Source organism: Vigna angularis, chromosome 9 (genome assembly GCF_016808095.1).
Source record: "Vigna angularis cultivar LongXiaoDou No.4 chromosome 9, ASM1680809v1, whole genome shotgun sequence".
NCBI lineage: Eukaryota > Viridiplantae > Streptophyta > Magnoliopsida > Fabales > Fabaceae > Vigna > Vigna angularis.
In genome coordinates this window covers 26,130,694-26,147,125 of record NC_068978.1, presented here as the reverse complement: position 1 = coordinate 26,147,125, position 16,432 = coordinate 26,130,694, and positions in this window count along the sequence as shown.

The window sequence follows — 16,432 nt, the reverse complement described above, 5'->3', positions numbered from 1 at the left end:
TGATGTGTTATATTGTGGATCCACTCTAGTACATTGTAGAATGTTTATATTTTATTTTTCATTTTGGTAAAGAAGAAAGAAACAAAGAAAAATAAGAGAAAGTAAAAAGAAAAAAAAGAGGTAAGAGATGAAAGTAAAAATATGTTGTTTGGTTGAATCTAAACCAAGCTCAAGTGACATTTTTTTGAAGAATATCTTAACAACCTCTCTAGGGTTTTTCAGTGTGTTTTTGCATAATATCCTTAGATTAATTGTTTTAGGCAAGGAAATGAGTAAAAATAAAATTGGAAAACACCTTAATTGATTATGGGTTTTTGTTTATAAGTGTTTGTAATTAATTGAATTTTTTTATTAGAAAGTCAATTAAATCAAACATGAAATTCATATAAAATTTTGTTTGGCCGAGTTTTAATTTAATATAAAATCTTACTATTTAGTTTATATATTTCTACTCGTTTTTGTTCATGTAAAATTGTTAACTATTTTATTTTTTTTCAAATTATGAAACGTTGTATAATGAAATTGTTAAATGAAGAAATATATTATTATACTTTTAATAAATTATTATTATAGGTGTTAGAGTAATTTCTAACAGATTTCAATATATTTTGATAAAATACTTTACAAACAAGTATACAAAATGTTTATTTTTTTAAGATGCTATCATCTTTATAAAGCATTATGATTTATTCTAATTATATGTAAGATGTAGTATGTACCTTCATTTGATTTAAGAAGAGTTTGACAGAGGGTAACACAATAGTTTCAATGAATTTAAACTCTCGTGTCCTCTTAAAAATTTATTTATAATAACTCAACATCACAAAAATTAGTCTGTAAAATAAGGTAGGCATAACACTTACATTACAAGAATAACTAAATATACTGACAGATATTTAACGGTAGAATTAATTTTGTCGGTAATTACTTATTATCGACGAATTTATCAATGAACTCATTAAGTTAAGTTACCAGCAGATATATCTACTAGTAAATTTGTCTGTAAAACATGTGACTCATTACTGACAGATAAAGTCTATTGGTAAACACCTAAGTAAAATTAATTAGTGATTTGGAAAATTAGTTTTTCCTTTTCTCGTAAGTTTTCCTTTTCTCGCAAGTTTCCCTCTTATCTTCTCGTTTCCACACTGGTAGCCTCCCAAGTTTCCCTTTTCTCCACATTCCCTCGTAGAGCCTCGTTCCTTCATTTAGAGCCACGTTCCCTCATTCACATAGAACCATTCATAGAGTCTTCTTAGCAAAGCTAACTTTAGTGCCTCGTTTCCTCATCCATAAAGCCTCATTCACTCATTCATAGCAGAGCCTCCTTCACACAACTACCTTCAGCGCCTCATCCTATGAGCAACCTCGGTCCTTTTCAATCATCTGTCATGGTTCTTTGTCGGTAAGTCTCTCGTTCTTCCATTTTGCAAATGGGATATCTCTTCACCCTATCTTTGTGGGTTGCATTTTGTAGGCCATTGTTGTGGTGAATCAAAACTCCAACGAGGCACCAATGAGAGACTATGATTTTGAACTGCAATACCATCCAAGAAAAGCAAACCTTGTGGAGGATGCTTTGTGGAGGATGCTTTGAGCAGAAAGCGGGTGCAGATGTTTACGTTGATGACTAATATGTATAAGGAGTTGAAGGAATCTTTTTTGTAGAGCAGGATGAAGAAGGACGTGGTTGAGTTTGTAGCTTCTTGCTTAGTGTGTCAGAAGGCAAAGGTAGAACACCAAAGGCCAGTTGCATTGTTACAACAGTTGGATATTCCCTAGTGGAAATGGGACAACATATCGATGGACTTTGTAACTCATTTACCGAGATCATCGAGGGGTTAGGATTCCATCTGGGTGATAGTTGATCGACTAACAAAGAACACACACTTTTTGTCAATCAATCAGAAGATGTTAATGGAAAAGTTGGCAGAGTTGTACATTTGGGACATTGTGAGGTTACATGGTGTACTTAATAGCATTGTCTCGGATCGAGATCCAAGGTTTACCTCGAGGTTCTGGCAGAAGTTGCAAGAGGCTTTGGGTTCGAGGATGAGGACGAGTTCAGCATATCACCCTTAAACTGACGGACAGACTGAAAGGATTATTCAGTCATTGGAAGATTTGTTGAGGGTTTGTGTTTTGGATTATCTGGGAAGTTGGAGTGAAATCCTACCGTTGATGGAGTTTACATAGTACAATAGCTATCATTCTAGCATTGAAATGATGTCGTTTGAAGCATTGTATGGGCGAAGATGTCAGACTCTTTTGTGTTGGTTTTAAGATGGTGAAGTCGTAGTAGTGGGTCCTGAGTTGTTGCAATAAAATACAAAGAAGGTAAAGCTGATTCAAGAGAGGATGAGAGCAACTCAGAGTAGGAAAAACTCATATGTTGATCAGAGAACGAGGCCGCTAGAGTTCAGTGAAGGAGATAATATGTCCTCTAGTAATCCTCTAGTAATCGATTACGAGGTAATCGATTACATCATGCTCGTAATCGATTACCAAAGATTTTTTGCACATATAATCCTTTGGTAATCAATTACGACATGGTTGTAATCGATTACTAGAGACATTTTTGCTTATACAAGGTGAAGTCGTGCCCACATGCACGACTTCAACATGTTGTAATCGTTTTTGGGTTCATGACTTCACCCTTGGTCAATGTGGTAGGGTTAAGTCGTGTAGGGAGGCACAACTTCTTCATTTGAAGTCGTCTAACCCCTCACGACTTGCCTACTTTCATAATTTGAAATTTTTTTGCCTAGATCCGTAATTTCTTCTTAAATTTGCCTATATACATACAAAACCCTAAGTTAGGAGAGGAAGAAAGAGGTATACGGGGTTGGGAATGGGTTGTTATTTAGATGTCTTCAAGTGCATGTCTCATGTAAACTTGGAAGAGAATGGGAGAGAGGAGATGAATTAAGGGTAGGGGTGAGTGGAAAACGGAGAGAAGTCGAGAGTTGCAATTGGTGTTTTATTTGAGAATGAAATGGAAAGAACTAGGGGGTGTTCATGGAGTGCTTGTTCATGAAAAAGGAAGAATGGAAGATTTTAGTTTAGGTCTCGCGTTACCATGAGGGAGAGGAATTGTGTGTGAAATGTGGTGTGCCCTTTGAGTTATATGAAGAACAACGTGATGAATAATTGTATGAAAAGGAGATTACATACTAGTGGCTACGAGAGAGAAAGGTAAGAACATTTGTTTTCGAAAAGAATGAGTAATATGGGTCCCATGTTGAGAGAAAATGAAAAAAAAAATGATAATGTAATTAGATCGGGGTACCCAAATTCAAGGTGCAGAGAGAAAAGTATGTACATTAGGCCTGTTAGTGTTTTTTTAAGAATAATGTGCCTACTTTTTTATGGGACCCATGGTTTTAAAGAAAAACAAGAGTGATGTTGAGTTCTAAGTAGAATTGGCTTAGGGGTGCTCATGTGAGTTGTTTACGTGTGGAGTGGCATTGTGTATATTAGTGGACCCACATGGGGGTCCACTTGTGGTTATTTGTTAAAACTTACTTTTGGGTATTGGTTAATTAAAAAGAGTTATTAGTATTGTGTTTAAGAAACTTGAACTAGGTTGGTTAATACATATTTTTGAGAATGTATATATGGTTTTATGATGAAAATATATGTTATGTATTTTCTCGTAATGTTGTCGATTGAGTGATCTTCTCGTATTGTGATACGTTAAGGAGATGAGAGGGTTGGATGCCTCAATGAATGACTTCGGATTGTGCTGAGTATAATTCATCGGCGTGCGTAGTATTAGTGTGTTTACTCGTTAGTCCTTAAGGAGTCCAGGAGATAGGTCTGAAGTTGCGATGGAAGATGACTCGCATCACACTGTTATTGAGAACAAGTTGTGACGACACAATGCAAGGAAACAACATTGTTTATGAATGGTTTGACTATGATATTATCTTCTATGTCGAGATATGATGTTATGGCTTGGTATAGTTTGTGTTTAATGTGATTATACTATGTTATATAATATATTTCTGGTTGCTCACCCTTGCATGTTTGTGGTTGTGGTTTCCACCTGCAGTAATCGTACTTGTAGGAGAGTAGATGGTATTACAGATGAAGTTGGTTTGTAGTAGCCCGACGAGAGAAGGGAAAATAATTTCTCGGGGAAATTGCTATATTTGTATTTAATTTTTTAATTTTTAGAATTGGTGATTTCTATAAATGTTGTGTTTTGAGTGTTCACGTTTTATAAGAACATCGTTTATGTTTTTATAGTATTTTCTTCTGTGATATATTGAAATAAAGGTTTTGAATATACAAAGAGAATGTTTTATACAATTGGTGTTGAGAAAAAAAAATTATACTTGTGGCATCTCACTAGGGGTGTTACATGATACAATAAGGAGTTTGGTCTCGTGTGGAGACAAAGATTCGAGTGTCACCCTTCCCTCCTACGCGAGGAATGAAAGGGTTGGATGTCTTGCTCAATGGCTTCGGCTCGTGCTGAGTATAGTTCACCGGTGCATGTAGTATCGGTATTTTTACTCGTTAGTCCTTGATGAGTCGGGGAGATAGGTTTGAAGTTGCAATGGAAGACAAATCGAATTGTCTTGTTTTGTGAAACAAGTTTGTACGACAAAGTTTAAGGAAACAACATAGGTTTGTGTGTACGATCTGAGTTATGAGTTAAATACTAAGATGTATATTGATGTAATGATTGATATAGTCTGCATTTGATGATATTATTTTTGTGGCGTATGCTATATTATATTTTCTGGTTACTCACCCTTTCTTGTTGGGTTGTGGTCCCACCTGCAGTGATCGTACTTGTACGGAAGTAGATGGTGTTGCAGATAAGGCAGGATTGGAGTAGCGTGATGAGAGAGACGAGGAATAATTATTGTTGGGATTTTATATTTAAAGTTCTTTTAATTTTTGAACATTTGACTTTTAAAAGAATATGTAAGGTTTGAATTGTTGTGATGTATGGACGTTTGAAACAATTGAGGTTTTGTTTCTATGAAGTTACTTTATAAAAAAATTTGACGAGAATGATTTTATATAATTTTGCACCTTAGTACTTTACATGTGGCATTCCATTAAGGGTGCGTCATGTACGCAAAGCTCTAATCTTATTTTATGTATTCATTGTACAAGAATTAGAATTCCCAATATCAGTTATATCTTGTGTCACTCCAAAAATTCTAAGGAAGATCATGTTTGACCAGTGTTTGGCTTAATTTTGACAAATTTTGTGTGTTCTTTTTATTGCAATTTAATTTAGAAACTGAAATGCCTATATGTATTACAAAAAAACTTAGTTATGCATGTTATAATAGTAGTAAAGAATTTCTTTCACCTATTATTTAATAATTTCATTATATCACTAACCTATTGATTTTCTTAATTAATTTTTGGGTTATCACTATTTGTGGCACCTTTTCTAATTTATGGAAATTGATGTAGATATGTTCCCTATTATTAATTTTTTGTATTTTATTAATTCTAATTGAATATTAGAAGTGTTAGTTTTTGCTTCTTGTTGTGTGTAGGATCTCTATCTATGGAAGAAAACAAAGTGAGTGGGATCAACTGGCTAGTTGGTTTGTTATTATGTCACTACCCTCTTCGATCTGGAAGAATTTAATTCGAAAGGGTAAGTGAATTGAACTCACAAATTAGTGAAGTTGTTTCTTTATACTTTTAAACCATAACCATGATTCTATAATTTATACAATTTAATGTTTTATTATCAACTTCATTGTGTTACCTGTTAATGCCTTCCTCAGGTGTCTCTATGCTTACTTTGGGACAGACTGCTAAGATATTGTCCACTTTGGGTCAAGCCTTCACAGATTTGCTTTTGGTACCACTCCAAAAGGCCTCTTACCAATGGAGGTATCTCATGTGTATATAAATTCATGTCAATCTCTTGTTTTATTTGATGTGGGACTTTGTTTGTACCTAATAATCCTCCTTCAAACAAAGGACTATGGTTCTCCTACCTCTTCTATAGCGAAAGTCTTTTTGTCCTCGAGTACACCATGGTCAACACTGACCATCTCTTTGCCCTCTTTAACGATCCATGGTCACACACTGAGCATCTCTTGTTCTCCACCTCTCATGATTCATTTGGCTATCTATCACTGGCCACCTGCCAAGGCTTCACCTTACAATGGAGGGACATACTCATCTAAGCCCAGTCACCAGACCTAAACCATGGACTTTGATACCATTTGTAAGGAGGTTCAACATACACACATAGATCTCCACACTGTTAAGATATTGTCCGCTTTTGGTCAAACCCTCACGGATTTACTTTTGGTACCACTCCAAAAGGCTTCTTACCCATGTCCATCTCTTGTTTTATTTGATGTGCGACTTTGTTTGTACCTAACAACTATATCATTTAACTTAAAATTGTTTTTAGCTATCTTCACACGATGTTGATCTTATGTGACGTGTGTGAAGTTAAAACTTTGTTTAACTACTTTTATGAGATGATGAATTTTTAAAAATTATAAATTAAATTAAATACACAATTCATCTCGAATTTCTTATATATTTTACCCATTTTAAATAGGTTTAATTTTCTCTTATTTATAAATAAATTACATAATCTTATAATAAAAAAGTATAATGCAAATTTGTTATCATCTTTTAAAAAATATTAATGTTTTGGAATTACAATATAAAAAAATAATAAAACAATTTTTAACATATGCACTCATCTATATTTGTTGGGTTATTAGTTATTAATTAAAAGTAAAAATACAATTATATTAAATAGAACACCTATTTTGGTTTGATTAGAATCTAAAAATACTTAGTTTAATTTATTTTCAATTTCATTGAATCGATTCTATATTATTGTCTTACCCTTATTCGATCATTTCCTCCTCATTTTTTTATTTTCTTCAATGTCAACCCTCCTTAAAATCACAAGAAAACATTAAAGGGAGTAAATAGTGTTTTAAAACTTTTCCGCAAAGCAACATCTAACAGATTTGTAAGAGATATGTTTCAAAAAAGATGTTCACACACTGGTTTTTATAAAGGGTGTGTGTGGGAAAACGTTTCAAGAAGCAAAGCAATAACATAAATTTTATACTAGTTCACTCAATCTTGAGCTACATCTAGTTCTCCCTTAAGAACTCTTAAAGGGTTCGGCTAATCTTTAGGAATATTACACACGTTTTACCTCTTCAAGTTTACAATGAGTATTCGCAACACTCCTAGTTCACTTAGTGAACACGACTTGTTCGAATTTAACCACTCTTTGTATACAACTATTCTAACCACATATGGTATCAACCCTAGACAATTATCTAGATTGTTTAATTCAACTAAGGTAAACACCAAGTGTTTTAATTCTCTTTAGAATATCTAACACAATTAGTGTTATGAGTGCATATATAGATTGACAACTCTTAAACAGAGGATAAAATCAATACAATGAAATCTGAGAACATGCAAAGTTCTTTCTCTTATAAATTTACCTTTAGATGGTACATGGATAGAGTAATAACAAGCTTGTATGAGCATTCAAAAGTTCTCTATTATATTTTTCTTGTCTTCTCTTCATGCCTCTGACTATTTATAACTTTCATTGAGATATGTATGTTAGACAAAAAGTGTTGACTTCATGTAGAGTTGGTAGTCTTTTTAGGTGAGAAGTCAAACTTAGGTCTACTTTGCAGAGGTATAGTGTTTTGTCATAGCTTTTATCAAAACATTCGTCAAAGTAAAAGTCTTCAAGGAAACATTCCCAAAATGTTGTTCATATTTCTGAACATCTTTATCTTGTGTGTAGTGATTCTGATAAAGTCTTTGTACTTTTATGATTTGCACGAAGATAAAAAACAAGGTATACAAGCATTGAAATAACTTTATCGTACATGCATATAATATCATTAAATGTTTAGAACGTTGATAAAAGTTATGTTGTATTGCGTGTTCAAGACATTCTATTATTTGTCAACTCATTAATAAATGCATCGTTTAGCAAAGCATTCAACATATAATTATCAGACAGTGTAAAACATTGGATGCTTTAAAGCTATTTGGGATTTATAGCGCATAACGAGTTTTTCCTTAGAGGATACATTTCCTAAAACGTTTGCTTGAATAACACTGTTTGAATAAAACATATTTTAAGCTTCAGTGTTTTTATGAGCATTGAGATATACACTTATTTTTGTAAGGTGTTGTTTGTAAAACATTGTTCATTTAGACAATATGTGTTTGAAAGCATTATTCTATAATTCTTTGTTTATGAGATGATTCTTTATGAAAGACGCGTCCTTTCATAAGACATTTTTCTTTTAAAATAATATTTATTTCAAAACGATATTTCATTTAATAATTTTTGTTAAACTTTAAAACTTGAGTTACTAAATCGTCTAATCTCTAGATGATTCTTTATGAAAGACGCGTCCTTTCATAAGACGCTTTTCTTTTAAAATAATATTTATTTCAAAACGATATTTCATTTAATATTGTTTGTTAAACTTTAAAACTTGAGTTACTAAATCGTCTAATCTCTAGACGATCTTATCTTAACAATATATTTTTTTTCTCATATATTAATCTTATTTTCTTTCTCCTTACTTATCTTTTTTTTTCAATCTAAACAAATTTTATTTCCATTTTTAAGTATTTTTTACAACTAACTTTCTTTCTTTCTTTCTTTTTTCTCTAGCAACTACATAACAATCAAATTTTATTTCATCACTGGAATTTTAGTGAGGCTAATATTTATATAGTCATATGAAATATTTTGATACATCCATAGTCATATGAAATATTTTGATACATCTAAAGGTATATCATTATTTAAAAATAAAATTAAAAGCAATTTATAAACCATTGTCTCACTTCACTCACCATCTTTAAAGAAAGAACGTTAATACACTAGTGCAACGAAGGGAAACGACAGCGGTTGTTTTTGAATATATGCTTCGGTTTTAGAACCGCGGCATATACAGGCGAGGTAAAAAGGTCTGACACTTTACACCGTGGTTCCAACCGAGGTAATAACCTGGGGATATGACAACGATTCTTGCTTGAACCGCGACCAAAACCCTGTTTTTTTTAAACTTTCGTGTAACCTTTGACCTCGGTTTTACCACAACCGAGGTAATAACCTGGGGATATGACAGCGGTTCCTGCTTGAATTGTGGTCAAAACCCTGTTTTTTTTTTACAATCATACAATTATGCTACAAAATTACAATCATACAATTATACAATATATTCAACATACAATCAATTCAACATACAATCAATTCAATCATACAATCAAACAATTAATAAACATTCAAATTATCAATTCAAACATTTAATCATACATAATTATTCATATTCAACACACAAAAAATTAAAAATTAACAAAATGAAAATTAATAAACAGAATAATACAATCATATAATCAAACAATTAATAAGCATTCAAATTATCAATTCAAACATTCAATCATACATAATTATTCATATTCAACCTACAAAAAATTAAAAATTAACAAAATGAAAATTAATAAATAGAATAATACGAACCTAGGAGCGTGAAAAAACACACAATAATGGAGAAGGTGGAACAACTCGCGGTCTGAAACGGAACAAATTTAAAATAAAAAACATAATACCTACAAAAAAATACAACAAAACGTAAGTTTGATAATCTGAATCAATAAAAAAACGTATCAAACCAACCCAAAAACTAAAAAAAACGAAAAAACTCCAGCGACCAAAGCCAAATTTGATCGGATAAAAACGTAGGTGAAGAAAAATGAGAAAGGAAGTCCTTCTATAGTGACAAGTGGTGCAACAGTGGCATAAGGAAGAAGGGAGAAAGATCGCGGCGGCGTAGAAGAAGAAGAAGTTGTAGAGAGAAATCGCTGGAGAATAAGAACTGTTCGCGTTCGACGAAGACGAAACTGTTCACTCTCTGTAATATTTTTTTAACCTAATCAAATGTTACTACTTCGGTTCATTAGAAAACCGCGGTAATAGAGGGGATACGACCTCGGTTCCCAACTTAACCGAGGCCTATTCTCCTAAAAAAAATTTAAAATTGATCTGAAATGACAATTTTGAATTTTTTTTCAACCTTTATGCCGCGGTTCCTCGCCGAACCGAGGCCTATTCTCTTAAATATTTAAAATTTGTTCAGATCAGGGAATAGGTCGCGGTTCCCCTAAGAACCGAGGCATGTTCCCTAGGTACAATAGGTCGTGGTTCCCCTCAAAACCGAGGCCTATTCCCCTACAAATTTATTTCAGGACTGACTTTGCGGGAATGTCAAAATTTTGCAGGGACAATAGGTCACAATTCCCCTCAGAACCCAGGCCTATTCCCTTGCAAATTTATTTCAGGACTGACTTAGCGGGAATGTCAGAATTTTCCAGGGACAATAGGCCGCGGTTTCCTTCAGAACCGAGGCCTATTTCCCTACAAATTTATTTCAGGACTGACTTAGCGGGAATGTCAGAATTTTCCAGGGACAATAGGCCGCGGTTCCCCTCAGAACCGAGGCCTATTCCCCTGCAAATTTATTTCAAGACTGACTTGGCAGGAATGTCAGAATTTTGCAGGGACAATAGGCCGCGGTTCCCCTCAGAATCGAGGCCTATTCTCCTGCAAATTTATTTCAGGACTGTCTTGGGGGGAATGTCAGAATTTTGTAGGGACAATAGGTCGCGGTTCCCCTCAGAACTGAGGCCGAAAGACATATACTATCGCGGTTCTGTTGCAACCGAGGCCTATACTGTCGATATAATTTCAAAAATGTCACCGCACAATATTATGCTTCGGGTTCTGGTGAACCTATGCCTAATGTGCACAGTAATAAATTAATTTTTTACTAGTGATAGAACAACCAAATATCAAGCAAGGAACACTTTTAACAATGTCAAAGAATATGTAATCAAAATTAATTTTATTATTTTATATATTTTTCTAATAAAAATCGTTATGGATAAGCACGTCCAAATATAGTTTTTTCTCTCCTTAATTTGTGTCCATTATCTATAAATTATTCAAAATTCAATGCTTAGAATGCAAGTTTAATTTGTGTCCATTATCTATAAATTATTCAAAATTCAATGCTTAGAATGCAAGTTTTGACTAATACGTACCTCATTAAATGGAAATAACGCATGCATAGGATGCTTTAGACATTCCCATCTAATTCATTGAAGCAATCATAACTGTTAGTTCTTTTTTACTTTGCTTTCAACTTAGAATGAATAAACACCCAACATGTCATTTTTTTCACTAAGGAAAGTAACTTCTCAACAAAGTCACAATCAATGTCTACCCTTTTTAGGAAATAATTTTCCCTCTATTTTATCAAATGTTTTTCAAAGTATCCATAATAAAAGTTTAATTTTTTTAATCTAAATATTTCACATAAATGTGTTTTTAAGATAAAAAGAAAAAACCTTTTTTCTTTTATAAAATTCCAAATTTCATTTAAAATTTATTGTCGTTAATTTTATATTTTATTAAAAAGATCTTATAAAATTTAAATTTTAATCAATGCTAAGTATTACTTCTATTGTAAAGATTTCGAAATAATATGTTTTCAATTTTGGAAGTAGATTGTTTCTTCGAAAGAGAATATTTTCGTTACTTATAAGAAAAAAATTGACTTACATATTTACAATTTTGTTTATTGGAATTGTAGAAAAAATTATGAATCTTATGTCATTTAAAGTCTCACGCGCATATTTTACATTAACATATAAACCGGTTGGGTACTTTTGGAGTTAGTGACACATTAACTAGTTTATTTAATCAATGTCATCTTTGTAGTTGAACACATAATTTGTTTCGATTATAATGACCACGTTATAAAACAATTGATTAAAAAATTTGTTAAAATGTGTATATGTACTAGTTATTACATACTAATCAAATTACATTAAACCGATTATTCAAGCTGGGATGAAACTGATCGATGTCGATTAAATCTAGTTAGCTATCCAATTAAACTAAACAGGTTAGTAATTAGGTTTAACAAAATTGTGTAAGACTTGGAAAAATACTAGGAATATTTATAAATAATATAAGTATGAATTTATCATAGTTTAAATGTATTAGATGAATGCATGTAAAACTGTATAAGTGATTGTTAATTTTTATGATGCGGGAGACCTTCCAAAAGAATTAAAAAGGGGTTATATATTAGTTTTTCACTATATATTAGTTGGGGCGCGTTGGTCCAGTGATGGAGGTGTTAGTCCTGCATGCGTGGGGATCCTTCCTTACTTGGGGAATTAATTTTCCCAATTCAAGCTATTGGGGCTTGGCTGGTTTGAAACTTGTTGGGTTCAACCCAATTTGGTTAAGGGTGTTGCTCCCTCCACCCCCACACATCTCTTCCTCCACCTCCCCTTTACTATTTTGCCCCTTCCTCCACATTTCCTTTACTATTTTGCCCCTCAGTAAAATTTTATTTTTAAAATTATTGTTTTTTAATTTTATTCATTTATAACATATTTCACTGATAACCTACGTAGTTCCTTGTATGAGTAAAATATTTTTCTGCAAAGCTTGGTGATCGTGAAAAGAATTATCAAGCAATCTTCCTCTTGTTCTCGGTGCAGTGCGTTTGTGGTGTAGTGTCCTTGTCGTGGTTCCTCTCCAGGTACGTAGTCATAATCCTTCCAATAATCCTAAACCCTAAACCCTTCCCATACTTCCAATAATCCTTTTAATATCCAAGCCTATAATCCTTGCATGAGCCGCAAAACGTTAGTAAAATAAAAACGAAACGTAAAAGGAACACTGCCTCTGGACGGATGACATCCTTCAACGGATGTCAACATCCGTTTAAGGCGAAACGGATGTCCCACATCCGTCGACGGAAGTCGGACATCCGTCAAAGGCAAACGGATGTCCCACATCCGTTTTAGCCTTTCGTGCACAGTAAAATCGACAAACAGAGCACGGTGAAAGAACCAACCTGGACGCAGATCTCGCTCCTCCACACTGTTCCTCCGCACACGCTATTCCTCCGCACCAGTCTTGCTCCACACCAAACGGTCTTCTACAAAAACGAAAAACAAAGAAGAAATGGAGAAAGAAATGGAGAAAGAAAATGGAGAAGTTGGAGACGGAAGTGAGAAGTGAGAGAGAGGTTACGGAAGTGAGAGAGAGAGGTTACGGAAGTGAGAAGTGAGAGATGGAAATGAAAGGTTGGTAGGTATAGGCAGTAAATAGAAAAAAGTAAATTTAAATTAATTAAAATATTAAAATAAAAAAAGTAAAAAAATTTAACTTTAGGACATAATTGGAATTATATAAAATTGGGGAGGTGGAGGGAGAAGCATGTGGGGGTGGAGGGAGCAACGCCCTTTGGTTAATACTCACGTGGTAGTGGCCCAGAACCATATATGACATTTTTTTCCAGCTGTGTTTATTTTTTAGGCTCATTGGTTAGAGAGTAACAAATTTAGGTCTAGGTGTATAAATAGTAAATTAATGAGGATTAGTGTCATAATTAAAACCTAGCCACTTTGAGGAATTTTTAGAGAAAGAGGAAGGGCTTTCGGGTTTGTTACGCGAAGGTCTAGAAGTTCAAAGTGTTGGAGGTTGAGTAAGGATAGAGGTTTGCTTAGAGTGAAGGTAAGGGAAGCTAGCCTTCAATGTCTATGATTGAATAATTATGTGTGAGTGCATGTTCAACCTATTTTGTGTGTATTCCGTGAAGATGGGATATGATAATCATGATTGCTGAGTTGTTTTCGAAAGCCCAACATTGTTGTGTTGCATTTGTTTCAATGAGTGGAATAGGTTTATAACCTTCTATGGTTTTAATTGTGTTTTTGTGTATGTGTTCATATTCATGTTGCCTTGTGGGTGTCGTTAGGTTATATGAATCTAATTATAATTATTGAGCTTATTTCATCCCAAATGTCATTGTGTTGAATATGTTTTGTTGAGTTATGTTCATCCTTGTATTAGTAATTTATTATGAATGATTTATAAGGATTTAAGGTTTTCATGTGCTACATGAACATGACACATGATTTTATGTATTATATTATTATTTGATTATTATTTTCCAAGACCAAGTTGTGTAGGGGTGCTATTGGGTTATGTCGGGATGTTATAGGGTTAGTATAACTTGTGCTATGGGGTTGTCGGGTTATGCATGTGTAATGCAATATTGATATATACCTAGTTCATGTTGTTTTGTGAAAACATTATATGATTGAAAAGAGTGTTGAGCTATCCTAGTATGTATGCGTGAGGTGCATGTGTTGCTATAGTTGATTTCCATGCTTCAAATATTGCTATCATGACTTTTTGTGTTGGTATTGATGAGTAATTCATTGTTACCATGTTTTTGTACATAATGGGTTATTCTGGGTGAAGTTAGAGTCATTTTTTGGGTTGATCGAGTTATGGCTGGACTGGCCAAGGTGTCTGGCCGAGCTCTAGCAAGTCTGGCCAAGATGTCTGGCCAAGCTGTCTAGACTGGCCAATCTGTTCAAGTCTAGGATGTGTTGAACCTTGGTTTTGAGTTTTGGAGCTTAAATTTGGATGTTTTTAGGGTCTTTGTGAGGGTCTTTTATGTTGTTGTCGAATCTAATGTTTCATGAGAGAACTAAACACATAGAAATTGATTGTCATTTCATTAGAAAGAAGTTGTTGTCCAAGGAACTTGTTATTGAGTTTTTCAACTCTAATGAACAACTCAGAGCATTATGACCAAATCTCTAAGGAGGCCTAGAATTCAATTTATATGTTCCAAGCTTGGTGCATACGATCTATATGCTCCAGCTTGAGGAGGACTGTTGAAATGTAATGTATTTTCTAGGGGGCTTTTTAGAGTGGGATTTATAGGAGCCTTCTGTTTTTCCTGTTTTATGTTGATCTACTATCCCTTAAATAAAGTAGTATGAGTATTAGGACCGAACAACAATAATAAAAATTTCAGTTTCTCTCCCAACTCTAAGTTTAGGTGTAAAATTAATCTCCCTTGTGTCTAAAACTCTGCCTTGTGTCTAAAACACACATAGGGTAATATATTTATAATAAAAAATGATACAAGTATATATGCAACCAAACAAAAATATGGTAAATAAAAGATATTGTTAAAAATAATATCAACAATATCTACCAATATCAAAAGTCTACGATTTTCGAATTATCCTAAAATGTAATATATCTAACCAATGCTTAAAACAAAAACAACCAAAACCAAGGACTTGCAAACCTTCCCCATTGCCAATATATATTTGATTAAGCCCTTCAAAATGATCGAATTGATGAATGTTCTACGAATTTTCTATCACATGAAAAGATGCACCAGAATCTAGTATCTTAGTAAAAGGTTCTTGAGCATATGTATTAGCCACCATAGAGAAAGGAACACCTTGATGAGATTGGTTATGGGTTTTATTAATAGGATTAATCCAACTATTTGATCGTGATGAAGGTTGAGGTTGAATTTGGGATATGGCAGTTGTTGATTTGTAGCAGATCATAAAGAACAAGAGACTCATTTGGTTGGTAGGAAACATCTGCACCATAAAAATAGATGTTTGTAATATGACTATATGCGAGACAGATTTGGCATCGAAAAGTACAAATCTACCACCATGACCGCGTCCTATGTCCACAAATGACACGATCTGAGGAAGCAACGCGAAAGTAGTTCCTGAAACGTTCTTGAATTCTTGAAGAAGACGGTAGTTCATAAACTTGAGAATAGTTAAGCAAAGGAGAAAGAAACATTTCCTAAAAGTGATTTGTGTGTGACTCATGGACATGAAGAATAACCTTTACTTCAAGCCTTGTCTGAGTGAAGAAGTCATCATGTATTTATTCCCATGCCTAACACGAATGAACAGCTCCAAGAACACGTGACAAAATTGACTTGGTGAGAGTCGATTGTAACTAAGAAAGCAAGATTTGATCTTGAACTTCCCATTCTTCATAAGCAAGAAAGCAAAATTGACTATAGTGTAGATTTTTTATTTTTATATATTTTTGCCTTAAATAGGATAATCTAGTTTAATATAGTATTAGAAATAGGACTTAAGGAGGTGATTCAAGGCGGATTCAAGGAGGTGATTTAAGAAGACAAACCAGCAAAGGTGCAAATTTGAAACAATTTTGAAAAGGATTTAAGGAGGCTTAATTGACCCAAGGGTTGAATTTTCAAGTAAAAGCTCTAAATCAAGTTCTGGCTGTTAAAGACCCTAAACATCACTTATTTAATTGTGGTTTTTCATTTCTTTGGTTCCTATTCAGTTCTAAATCTATGTTTTAGTTGTTATAAGTGTTTAGGTTATGTTCCATACACTTGAATTGTAAATAGAGCATCTCATTTTCATTCATGCATTTCATCGAAAAATTAGTGAAAACTAGGGTTTAATGCACATTTCATCAAACAGTTTTCGTATCTCTATTTTCAGTGTTTGATAGTTGATTGTAAGTGTTAGC